Source organism: Ambystoma mexicanum, chromosome 5q (assembly GCF_040938575.1).
Source record: "Ambystoma mexicanum isolate Mex_15411 chromosome 5q, UKY_AmexF1_1, whole genome shotgun sequence".
Classification (NCBI taxonomy): Eukaryota; Metazoa; Chordata; class Amphibia; order Caudata; family Ambystomatidae; genus Ambystoma; species Ambystoma mexicanum.
The window spans coordinates 787865182-787877963 of record NC_090933.1 but is presented as its reverse complement, the minus strand read 5'-3'; the positions used below and the strand labels follow the sequence as shown (position 1 = coordinate 787877963).

Below are 12782 nucleotides of genomic sequence, written 5' to 3'. Positions count from 1 at the left end.
ACTGTCTACCTGTCAAAAGTAGGGGTTACAGGATGTCAGAAAATGTAATTGCCCACATCAAAGGAGAGGTCAACAAGATGCTTGGTCTCGGGGTAATAGAGCCCTCTACTAGTCCATGGTCTAGCCCAGTTGTGTTAGTACCAAAGGCAGGATCCAAGGAGTTGAGATTCTGTGTGGACTGTATAGCCCTAAATGCAGTCACTAAGACTGATGCCCATCCTTTGCCAAGGACAGATGGGCTGGTAGGTAGACTTGGTTCAGCCAAGTTCCTCAGCACATTTGATCTCACGTCAGGCTATTGGCAAATAGCCCTGACTGACCATGCCAATGAGAAAACTGCATTCACTACCCCAGTTGGCTTATACCAGTTTAAGGTTATGCCTTTTGGACTAAAGAATGCACCTGATACATTCCAAAGGATGGTTAATTAGGTTCTGAATGGGATGGAGGACTTCTGCATGGCATACTTGGATGACATTGCAGTGTTCAGCCCTAATTGGAAAGAACATGTTGACCACCTAGGATATGTTTTGCAGGCTCCTGAACAGGCCCATCTGACCATAAAGGCAAGTAAATGTCAAATTGGTCAGAGTAAAGTGGTCTACCTTGGGCATGAGGTAGGAGGAGGTGAAATAAGGCCTTTGCTCAGCAAGATTGAAGCTGTGCAAAATTGGACAACCCCTTCTACTGAAACCCAGACGAGAGCCTTCCTAGGCCTCACTGGGTATTACAGGAATTTCATTGAGAACTATGGATCTGTAGCCTCTCCTCTGAATGTAATCTCTCCAAAATTCCCTAAGAAGGTCAAATGGAATCAAAAGTGCAATCAGGCCTCCGAAAGTCTGAAGAAAGCCCTTTGTCAAGCTCCAGTTCTCAGAGCTCCTGACTATCACCAACCCTTCATTGTGCAAACAGATGCTTCCAATAAAGGTATAGGTGTAGTCCTCAGTCAACTGGATGAGAAAGGTAGGGAGTAACCCATTTGCTTCATCAGTAGGAAACTGAAGGAACCTGAAACAAGGTGGGCAACTATTGAGAGAAAATTTTTTGCCATTGTGTGGTCTTTGAAAAAGTTTAGACCATACTTGTATGGATCTACTTTCATTATTCAAACAGACCGCCAGCCCTTGAGATGGTTAATGCAAATGAAAGGGGAAAACCCAAAACTGCTAAGATGGTCAATCTGCCTCCAAGGGTTTGATTTTACCATTGAGCACAGGTCAGGATGTCATCACCAAAATACTGATGGTCTCTCTAGGATGTTTATAACCGACTAGAGGTAAGAGACTCGTCCAGGAGCGGATTAGATCCTCCTGTCCCTTAGTCTGGGGGGGGGGCGAGTGTAAGGGAGAATTCTCATTCTATGGCTAATTTCCCTTACCTATAGAGTCCCCCAGCAGCTTTGCTGGATTTGAAGGGTTTGTTTTTTTCTCCTGCTAAGAGTGAGACTCTTTTTCCCACTCTTAGGCATATTTGCTATGTGTGTTCTAGGCTATTCTTTTGTGTTTAATGTCTATGGGGTTTATCTCACCCTCATAGGAACCATCTTTATAAACATGTGTTACGCAGCACCCTCCGTGCAGTAACACAGAGGTGTCATAGTGACCCCCAAACATAGACTCCATACCCTGGGACTGACTACTGTCTCCCAGGGCATGTAAAGTCCTCATTGACTTTACTAGTCACTCTATATGAACAAAACCAGTACAACCCATCTTACTATGGCGGTACTGTAAAGGGTTAATAGTTTTTCCCTTGTGTTCATGTTCGAGAGGGTACTGTACAGTACCTCTCTCAAAGGTTTTTGGCTGGTGGCAGTGGTTACTACCAAAAATATTCGACCGCTAATATTTTCCTATGGGATTTTCCTATTGTTAGAGGTTACCACATTTACTGACAGCCTCTAACATACCGCCGGGTTATTTTTATATTAACGTTACTCCGGTAGATTTTATTTGGCAGAACTTTTATATAAATTCTTTCTCGTGTCTTTCTCTAAAATCCTAACCCAGGTCGGGGATCCTTTGTTCGTCCTTTTGCGGGCTTCTGCCAAGAAGCCTTCCTTTCGGCGCCACTGAGTCTGGGGTGGATCCATTGTGTGGGAGGGGGAGTAGGACCCCTGGACAGGGTTGCCTCAGCAACCCATGTCGCACTCTGCCCTGATAGGTTGGAGGGCCTCCCGCCAAGATGACCACTCCACTGTGTGAGTTACAGCTAGGCTGTATGAATGGGGATCTTTTTGCATAAAAGCAGGGTCCTGAGGACTGGAAGAGCAATACGCCGCCACTGGAACTAAGAAGCCGAAGAGGAGCAAAGCCAAAGACATCTGCACCAACTGAACCACTGGTGAAGCCCTGCTGCAGCGTCTCACCACTTTTCTCCACACGACGAGAGAAGCTCTTCATTTGCAAGAGCCTTCTTCCCTTGAGCTGGTGGGGCCAACCAGTTTGCCAATCGCCTTCCAGGACCTGCCTTGGTCGAATCGCCAGTGCCCTGCACTCGGAGACCTGATAGCCAGGCACCCGTCCACAGGGACCGTGATTTAAAGGAGCGTACCTTTTATTTCGTTTGGCAGCACCACAGCTGGTTTCATCCCTGGGCAGTGCAGTAACTCGAAACTTCCTCCACAACGAGACTCCCTCTTCCTCTGCTGGATCCCCCGAACTGCAGGAACGGCCAGGAACAACTGCCACTGCAGGAGTCTCTTCTTCATATTAAGGTACTAAGGGCCTGATCACGACTTTTGCAGTATTGCGGTATTACCGCCGGTGGTATTAGCCCTACCGCCGAACTCCCCTGCGCTAATAGCGCCGGATCACGAGTTCGGCGGTAATGTAATTCCCCATTCCCCATTGAGCCCATTCGGGAATGCCCCATTCCCCATTGGGCTCAATGGGGAAAATGCGCGCTCTTACCGCCGGCGGATTGCCCGCCGGCGGTAATAGCACAAATTTTCGGCATATTTCCCCCCAGCCAAGAGCTGGGGCGAAATCCACCGAAGTCCTGATTTGGCGGACCCTTAAATCCGGCGGTAATAGCGCGACCGCCGGATTTAAGGGTTACCGCCGAAGTCATGATGAGGCCCCTTCTTCCGCCAGGCCTCCCTTTTCGTTCAGTAGCGCGAAGGTGTTTTAAATCCTTTACCTACCTGTTGGGTTGGCCGCCCCTATCCTCTAACATTGTCCTTTTCCTTCTACAAACACCTTTTTCGAATCGTTTAACAAAGACTTGACTGCAGCTACAAGAACATTTTGTTCCTTTGCCCTGTAAAGCTGACCCTGGCACAGGCCTATTGACTCTGGCTGAATTTGTTACAACTGCCTTCTCTAGATTGCTTCTCTCCTAGAAATGTGTTGGTGCACCTAACTCTTATAACCACCTTTTCCTTCCCACTTTTTAAACGTGTGAAGTACCATTTTGCTCGGTTTCCACCTAAGTATTATACATGCTAAAGTACTGCCTTGTCTAAACTTGTTCACAAACTTATTGGGAAGCGTTGCTAGGGTGCCTAAGAGTATATTCCTGTATGACTTGTTCTTTCCCTCCCTGGTGAGAAATTGCTAGACTGCCATTTGTGTTTGGTTTTCGCTGTGCCGTTTTGTATAGTTTTCACTCTTGCTCAAACTTGTCTACAATTTAACTAGGGAGTTGTGTATACTTTGCTTGACTGATTTTAACTTGCTTTAATAACTGTGATTTATGTGTTACATTAGAAGTGTGTAAAATAAATATATATATTCTTTTTAATATAAAGCTTTGGTCAGTGTTTCCTTGTACCACTGCATTGTAGTCCTATGGTGTAAACCCTGAATACTGCTCATCTCCCTCTTGAGATAAGTCTGACTGCTTAGCCACAGCTACCAACTAAATCTTTGTGGTACAGACTGATACCAAAGGGGATTTATTGCTCATACCTGTAGTCTTAATCTTCTGTAGTGCTCCCTAAGGGAACTGCACAGGATTCTGCCTAACAGCTCTCACAAAATTGATGGTAACCTTATTTTTTTTGGTTTCCACTTAAACTGTTCTTGAAAGCCTGGAAAATGACAAATTCAGCACAGCAAACCATTTGTTCCTAGCTCTTACAAGGAAACAACGACATGCTTCTTTGTACATCATTTTATTGTCATTTTCTGAAAAAACATGAAATCTGTTCTCTTTTCAGTTATTTTCTCTCACCCCCCCATACAGCAGACTAGGATTCCTAGGTGGCGTTATGATCACCTACATGTGGGACAAAAGGGGGCCAAATTTGTCCATCCACTTCATCCATTCCATCCACTCCGCCTGTTCCGTCCACTCCGCCCATTCCATCCACTCTGCCTGTTCCATCCATTCTGCTTGCTCCATCCATTCCATCTGTTCCACCTACTCTATTTGTTTCATCCACTCCTTCAGTTCAGTCTACTGTGTCAGTTTCGTCTGTTGCATCTGTTCCATCCAATTGATTCAAACCATCTGTTCCATTCTGTAAACTACTCATCCTTTTCATTTGTTTATTCTACTCGTTTATCATATCCATTCCATCAACTCCATCCGTTCCATGCGTTCCCTGCCACTCCTTCCGTTCCCAGCCACTCCTCCCGTTCCCATCCACTCCATCCGTTCCGTCCACTCCGTCTGTTCCACCCACTCCTTCCGTTCCAGCCACCTCGTCCGTTCCATCCACCTCGTCTGTTCATTTACTTCATCCGTTCATCCACTTCATATGGATGTATAATGGATTTATATGTACAAGGCAGTTTTGTCAGTATTTAATATCAGGCATTTACCAAGCGGAGTGACTGAGCAGGAATGTACAAACAGAATTTGGCCTGTAGATATTCTGCCCCAGTTCCATAAAAGGTATGATGAACTAGACATTAGCCCTTGACCTGAATGGGCTTGGCCATGGGTAGCCAATGAAGATGGTGCACACATGGAGTAATGTGAGCACAACTAGGTGTGTAAGTGGCTACTCTGGCTGCAGAGTTCTGCAGGACCTGAAGGTGCCATAAGAAGTAGACAGTTTGTGCCAGAAATGGGACGTTGCAGTGGTCCATGGAGGACATAACAAGTAAGGACACCACAGGGGCATGTAACTGAGAAAGGAGTAAACAAAGAACCTTACTATGGGATTTTCAGTTGAAGATGGCGACCCACCCTGGAGCTTTAGCAGGGCCCCTTTAGAGCTTTTCCCTGTGGGGAGCGATGGGAACCCCACCAAGGCTCCCTGTGACTACCACTGGATTCAGGGGCTTTCGCCCTGGAGCTCTGGCTGGGCCCCCCTCAGAGCTTCTCCCACCACATTACAGCCTTTCCCTCCAGGACTAACCCACAAACACTGTGGAATTCAGGGCCGGCACTGGGAGCGCACTTACCCCCACGCAGAGGAAAGGGACCCGCTCAGGGCGCCCCTAGACACACGCACCTCGTCTTGGACCTGACCACACGTGGTTGATACTTGCCCGAGGACCGGGAGCAACCCACGAACGCCATTGAACTGAAGCCGGTAATTGCGCCACGGCCGCCCTGGAGGCCACAGGGTCGCACTTCCATGCCAACCGGAGACAAATGCAGGAGTCAGCCGTGGCAACCACACCTCTGGCCATCTGGGCCTACTCCCTGGGCTAGATTGCCCGGTGGCCGTGCCTGCCCCCACCGTTCAGGGGCACAGGCTTAAGGTACTACGCCCCGTGCTCTGGGGTGGGTGCTTAAGCTGCTGCCTCTTTGCCCTGCCCTGGGCCTACTACCAGGCCAGTTGGCCCAGCGGCCGGCCGGGCCTGCCTCGAACCCACCGTCCAGGGGCACAGGCTTTAGGTACCATCCCCGCACCCTGGGGTGGCTTGCAACCTCTCTTCCCCTGACCTGTCCGGGGGCTTAAGGCACCACCTCAAAGGCCCAGGCCCAAGCCATCTGGTCCGCCAGGCTGATCAGGAAAGGTGAGAAGATTGCTCCCCGCCCAGCCCGCACACCCCCGCGGGTGCACACCTAGGGTGGGTGGTATTTTCCTGTGCGCCCGCAGGCCCCAGGAGGAAGGATGGAGAACCTTGGTGGCGGTGCCGCCTTATGACGAAAGCTTGGCTCAGAGGATGACTTCTAATAGATCGCAGCGAGGTAGCTGCTCTGCTATTTACGAAACCCTGAACCAGAATCAGGTTGTCTACGGATGATTTAGCATCAGATTCCCCACGAACATGCGGTGCACTATGGGTAAGAGAGGTGGCCCCCTTCTGTCCACACTGAAGTCCTGAGGCGAGCGGCTCTACACACCGGGCCAGAGGCCGTCTATCCTAAGCCAACCGATGCTCGACAGCGCTGCGGTATCACGGTCTGGTGGGTGGGATTTCTGATTTACAGGCATTGAGTCATAATCCCACAGATGGTAGCTTCACCCCATTGGCTCCTCAGCCAAGCATGCACACCAATTTTTCTAAACCAGCGGTTCCTCTCATACTGAGCAGGATTACTATTGCAACAACACATCATCAGTAGGGTAAAACTAACCTGTCTCACGATGGTCTAAATCCACCTCACGTTCCCTATTAGTGGGTGAACAATCCGATGCTTGGTGAATTCTATTTCACAATGATAGGAAGAGTCAACATCGAAGGATCAAAAAGCGACACCGCTATGAAGGCTTTGCTGCCACAAGCCAGCGATCCCTGTGGTAACTTTTCTGACACCTCCTGCTTGAAACCCAAAAAGTCAGCAGAATCGTGAAGCCCTGCTTTCACGGTCTGTATTCATACTGAAAAATCGAGATCAAGCTAGCTTTTGCCCTTCTGCTCTGCTGGAGGTTTCTGTCCTCCCTGAGTTCGCCTTAGGACACCAATGTTATCTTTTGACAGGTGTACCACCCCAGTCAAACTCCCCACCTGCCACTGTCCTCGGAGCAGGTCGTGCCCGGCAGGTGCCGGGCGCTTGGAGCGGAAGCGAGAGCCCCATGGGGCTCGCTCCCGCCTCACCGGGTAAGTGGAAAAACGATGGGCCTCATTCCGGGTTTGGAGCTAACCATGGAGTAATTAGCTCCATGGTTGCCGCCGAAACCGTCCCAAATCCGGCATGGTGAATGGAGTAATTACCGGTCCATTCCAGGGTTGGAGGGGACTGGTAATTACCCATTCACCTTTTGCCCTTCCCCATTCCCATTTCTGCCCCATAGGGCTCAATGGGAATGGGGAAGGAGTTAATTATGGCACCGTAAATTACGCTACCGTAATTACCTCCAAAATACCTTTGCGGGTGACGTACTTTACTTCTGCTAAAAGCAGGAGGTAAGGAAGGACCTGCAAAGGGACCTCAGAATAAGGAGGTAAGGGATTACCGGCATCGGCACCCTTACCGGTGCCGGTAATTCCTTACCTCCAACCTCGGAATGACCCCCAATGAAATTAGTGGTATTTCACCAGCAGCTCAAGGGTCTCCCACCTATCCTCTCATGTCTCTTCGCAGTGACAGACTAGAGTTAAACTCAACCGGGTCTTCTTTCCCCAATGATTCTGCCAAGCTTGTTCCCTTGGCTGTGGTTTCGCTAGATAGTAGGTATGGACAGTGGGAATATCATTCATTCATTCGTGCACATCACTAATTAGATGACGGGGCATTTGGCTACCTTAAAGGTCATAGTTACCCCATCCGTTTACCCGCGCTTCATTGAATTTCTTCACTTTGACATTCAGAGCACTTGGCAGGAATCACATTGCGTCAACACCCTCCACAGGCGGCCGTCACAATGCTTTGTTTTAATTAAAAAGTCAGATTCCCCTGGTCCGCACCAGTTCCAAGTCAGCTGCTAGGTGTCGGCCGAGGCAGAATGCCAGCCCTGAACCCCAGGAGGGGGAACAAGAGAAGCAAACACTGCAGCTGGGTGATCCACAGGAAGGGCCCAGCTCGCACCCAGAGGCAGAGCCGCCCCTTGGGGGGCAGGGGGAGACACCTCATCCAGCCATGGTGCACACCCAGCCCTGCTTCGCGCCCCAGCCCGACCGACCCAGCCCTTAGAGCCAATACTTATCCTGAAGTTACGGATCTAACTGGCTGACTTCCAGTACCTACATTGTTCTGACATGCCAGAGGTTGTCCGCCTTGGAGACCTGCTGCGGATATGGGTATGGCCTGGCGCGAGATTTATAACATTTTACCCAGATTTTCAAGGACCAGCGAGAGCTCACCAGATGCTGCCAGATCCGCAATGCTTCCAAGGCTCGGGCCCCTTTCTCGGGGCATACCCATTCCAGGGTGCCCTGCCCTTCACAAAGAAAAGAACTCTCCCTGCGGCTCCTGCTGACTTCTCTTGGATCATTTGCGTTACCACACTGGAGGACGCAAGGGCGCCCGTCCCTGCCACTCTGGGTTCGGGTATTTAAACCTGACTCCCTTTTGATCGGCTGAGGGCAACGGAGGCCATAGCCCATCCCTTCCGAACGACGCTCGCCCATCTCTTAGGACCGACTGACCCATGTTCAACTTCTGTTCCCATGGAACCCTTCTCCACTTCATCCTTCAAAGTTCTCGTTTGAATATTTGCTACTATAACCAAGATCCACACCTGCGGCGGCTCCATTCGGGCCCTCTCCCCGGGCTTCTGTGCGTACAGCAGCAGCCCTCCTACTCACCTAACTAAGCTCCCGCGGCTCTCAACGCCAGCCGGGTATGGGCCTGATGCTCCAGTACCATCCAATTTCAGGGCTAGTTGATTCGGCAGGTGAGTTGTTACACACTCCTTAACGGATTCCGACTTCCATGGCCACCATCCTGCTGTCTATATCAACCAACACTGTTTCTGGGGTCTGATGAGCATCTGCATCACGCGCCTTAACCCGGGGTGCGGTTCATCCCGCAGCACCAGTTCGGCTTACCAAAAGTTGCCCACTGAGCACTTTCATACAATACCTGGCTCCACACCAGCGAGCTGGGCTTCATACCCATTTAAAGTTTGAGAGTATGTTGAGATAATTTTGGCCCCAAGACCTCTAATCATTTGCTTTGCTAGATAAAACTGGGGTGTCCGTGCGCCAGCTATCCTGAGGGAAACTTCGGAGAGAACCAGCTACTATATCATTCAATGAATATTTTGCCCCTATGCCCAGATCGGATGACCGATTTACACATCAGGACCGCTACGGACCTCCACCAGGCCGAGTTCACCATCTTTCTGGTCCTATCACACACGCTCATGCATCATCTCTCTGACAGAGTGGGCGAGGCGGGTCGGTGGAGGGCCCACCGCGACAGGATGCCACTGCAATCGGTGAGCACCAGACCTCAACATCATTACATCACAGGCTTTCATTCGGCCCTCTGGCTCGGGCACATGTTATACTCCTTGGTCAGTGTTTCCAGACAGGTCGGTTGGTTAGGCCCCTGGCGCCCTTTGTGGGCCTCCCCACCTGGCAGCACGATATGGTCGGGGGGTATTGAGGGCAGCCCACCAGTCGCATTGGGAGCCCTGTCTCCTGTCGTCACTCTAGCGAGCCCCAAGAGGGGCCACGACGATTGCCGGATAAGGGCGCATTGGCAGTCTATCACCCTCAGCCCTGTGGACACAGCAAAACTGATGTCAGGGGGCTGTGACACTCTCTGCTGGAGTAGAGAGCCACCTGCCCCCTGGGACCTTCCCAGCCGGTCGTGGTGCACCGCTACAGAGGAAATGCACCCTGCTGGGTCTGGATGTGCCCGGGCCGCAGACACGCAAGGGCCTCCACCGTTCCAGGTGACCAAGCTACCTGCCGTGTTGAACCCTGTGGGTGGACTGCACAGACCCCACCAGCTTCCCTCTCAACCGTTTCACCCCCTCTTGAACTCTCTCTTCAAACTTCTTTTTAACTTTCCCTTACGGTACTTGTTGGCCATCAGTCTTGCGCCCGTATTTAGCCTTAGTCAGAGTTTACCACACGCTTTGAGCTGCATTCCAAAGCAACCTGACTCCAAGAAGACCTGATCCATCCCGGTGTGCAAGAGACCGCTATCGGCCTAACAACATACGCGTGGTGAGACTCGATCAGAAGAACTTGAGCCCCCTGAGCGATGCCGGGGAGTCGGTCTTCTGTACGCCACATTCCCATGCCTGCCGCTGAATAGGGATTCGGCGCTGGGCTCTTCCCTTTTCACTGGCCGTTACTGAGGGAATCCTGGTTAGTTCCTTTTCCTCTGCTTAGTAATATGCTTAAATTCAGCAGGTCACCACATTTGATCTGAGGCCGTGGTTGGGGAGCACAAAGCTCAGGGCAGCTGGCCTCGGGCCCGTACGGAGGGTTGCCCCAGTCCTGTGCCTCTGGCGCAGGCGAGTGTGCTCTGTCCCAATCTGTGACCAAAGCCCACATGGTCACGAGGTCCGCACTCCATGGTCATCCTGCGCCGGCAGCCGTGGGACACCAAAGACAGCGACACATAGCATGGCCAGGTGCCCCGGGGTAGGATTAAGGTGCGCCAGGGGTGTGCCAGCCACCCGGCCCTCCTGAAACCAGCATGCGGCAGGGAAACTGGGGAGGCCAGGATGCGTCGCGATGAGATTGCGCGCCAGATCCGAGGATCCAGCAACGGTGCTGATCGGTGTCTGACCTTAGGGGGATGAATGGAATGGAGTCCCTGCAACAGCCCCAGCCATGCCCCTGGGAGGCAACCCCGAGGCCATTGATGTACAAGCGACCCTCAGACAGGCATAGCCCCGGGAAAATCCCAGGGCCACATAGTGCGTTCGAAGTGTTGATCAATGTGTCCTGCAATTCACACTAATTTTCGCAGCTAGCTGCGTTCTTCATCGATGCACAAGCCGAGTGATCCACCGCCAAGAGTCACAGGCAACTTTTATTTGTTCCAGACGTCGGCCTGAACCTGCCGGTGCAGGAGAGGTCGGGGGAGGCAGCGCCGCCTGTGGCCGGACAGCCCAGCACCCTGTCTAGCTTGGCCAAAACCATTGTGGTTAAAAAAAAAGAAAGAAAAAATCCAGTTGCTCAGCCTGGGAAGCCTGACCGCCACCTACAGCAGCACAACGCTTCCCAGGGGGATGGAGGTAGGCTGCTCTGCCACCTGCCCACCCAGCCCGATCCACTCAACCTTCCCCGACCCCTCCTGCTTCCCTTTTGGGGGGGGCTGGGAGACAGACAACCAGGCGTGCCAGAGACAGCACAGACAGGGGGTCGGGTGGGACCGCTATAGTCTTCAAACCCCAGCCCGGCTGCATAGGGCCCATCTCCAGGTACCTGGGCAAGAGGGAAGGTCACTGTGCCAGCCGGCCTGGCCGTCGCTCGCCCACAGATGTGGGCGGCTGGAACCTTGGCGCCCACCATCGAGTAAGCCCGCTGCACCATGGTTCAGGGCTCATGCCTGGCATGCCAGGACCCTGTCTGCCTGGGGAGGCGCCCCTCGAGAGCAGTCAGGTTTCCCTCGGCTCCCGACTGCCCCCACTCGGGGCTTCCCTGTTGACCGGGGTGTGCTCACCAATGCCCACCTGCTGGCAGGTCAGAGAGAGGAGTGCGGGCCCCTGGATAGCGCAGAGGCAGGCTCAGTGAAGAGAGGGGGCTGCGCAGGGCTCCCTTTCCAGTGCGTGGTTGGGGACATCCCCAGCAGGTTAACAACCCTGCCATGCATCCCCGGCCATCTGCTGGGTCACAGACCCCTCTCCGGCAGAAGGGAATCCCCGCTCCCTGGCGCCTGGTTGACCACGCGCACTGGGCCGCTCTGCGAGAGGTGCCCCGGGCTGTGGGTGTGTACGTCTGGGATGCAACCGAGGTCGGGCCCACGGCTCTCCCTCCCGCTGCTCCACTGTTAATGATCCTTCATGCCCCCACCCACAAGCAGATACCATTCACACTCAAATGCCCCATTTCTCCTTCCAAACACACATTCCAGATTCAAATGCCACCTCCCTCCTGACCCACATGCCACCATCCCTTCATCCGAACCCACACAAAGACACCAACATCCGTCCCTCCATACTGACACCAAAATGTTCCACCCCTCAGAGCCACACTCATATGCTTCACCTCTACATACAGACCCTCACTCAGATGGCGCCATTCGCCCTCTCTCTATACACACACCCGATTACCCCATCCCTTCGACACACACATGCTCCCACCACTCCAATAAACCAACATCCTTCTCTCCAGACAAACACCCACCAGAGTGCTCCAGCCGACCCACATGCTCCACCATTCCCTGACATGCCCCCATCATATGCCCTGTCCCTCCATTCCAGATCAACAATGCCCCCTCCGATCTAGACTCCAAGATGCTCATTCCCTTCCTCAAGACCCATACCATGATGGCCCATGCTCCCTCCACACAGAAAGATGCCCCTATCTGTTCTCCGACCAATGAGCCCCAATCCCTCCCTCCAGATGCATACCAATGTGCCCCATCCCTCACTGTTAGGCAGAATCTTATGCAGTTCCCTTAGGGAGCACTACAGAAGATTAGGACTCCAGGTGACAGCAATAAAACCCCTTTTGGTATCAGTCTGTACCACAAAGATTTAGTTGGTAGCTGTGGCTGAGCAGTCAGACTTATCTCAAGAGGTAGATGAGCAGTATTCAGGGTTTACACTATAGGCAGTCAGTACTATGGAACAAGGAAACACTAACCAAAGCTTTGTAGTAAAAAGAATATATATATATTTATTTTATACAATTCTAATTAAAAACATCTATCATAGTTCTTAAAGCAAGTTAAATTCGGTCAAAGAAAGTATACACAACTCCCTAGTTAAATTGTAGACAAGTTTGAGCAAGAGTGAAAACTGAGCAAAACAGCACAGTGCACCCCAAACACAAATGGCACTCTAGCAATTTCTCACAAGG

The 12782-nt window shown here is 51.9% G+C and overlaps 1 non-coding gene and 1 pseudogene across 1 annotated transcript; both read right to left on the bottom strand.

Annotated features, from left to right (window-relative positions):
• Positions 1-6051: 6051 nt before the first annotated feature.
• On the bottom strand, positions 6052-10184 carry LOC138499085 (28S ribosomal RNA; annotated as a pseudogene).
• Positions 10185-10626: 442 nt separating this feature from the next.
• LOC138499223 (5.8S ribosomal RNA) lies at positions 10627-10777 on the bottom strand. Its single transcript, XR_011279247.1, has one exon. It is a non-coding gene; the product is annotated as a 5.8S ribosomal RNA (ribosomal RNA).
• Between the last annotated feature and the right edge of the window lie 2005 nt (positions 10778-12782).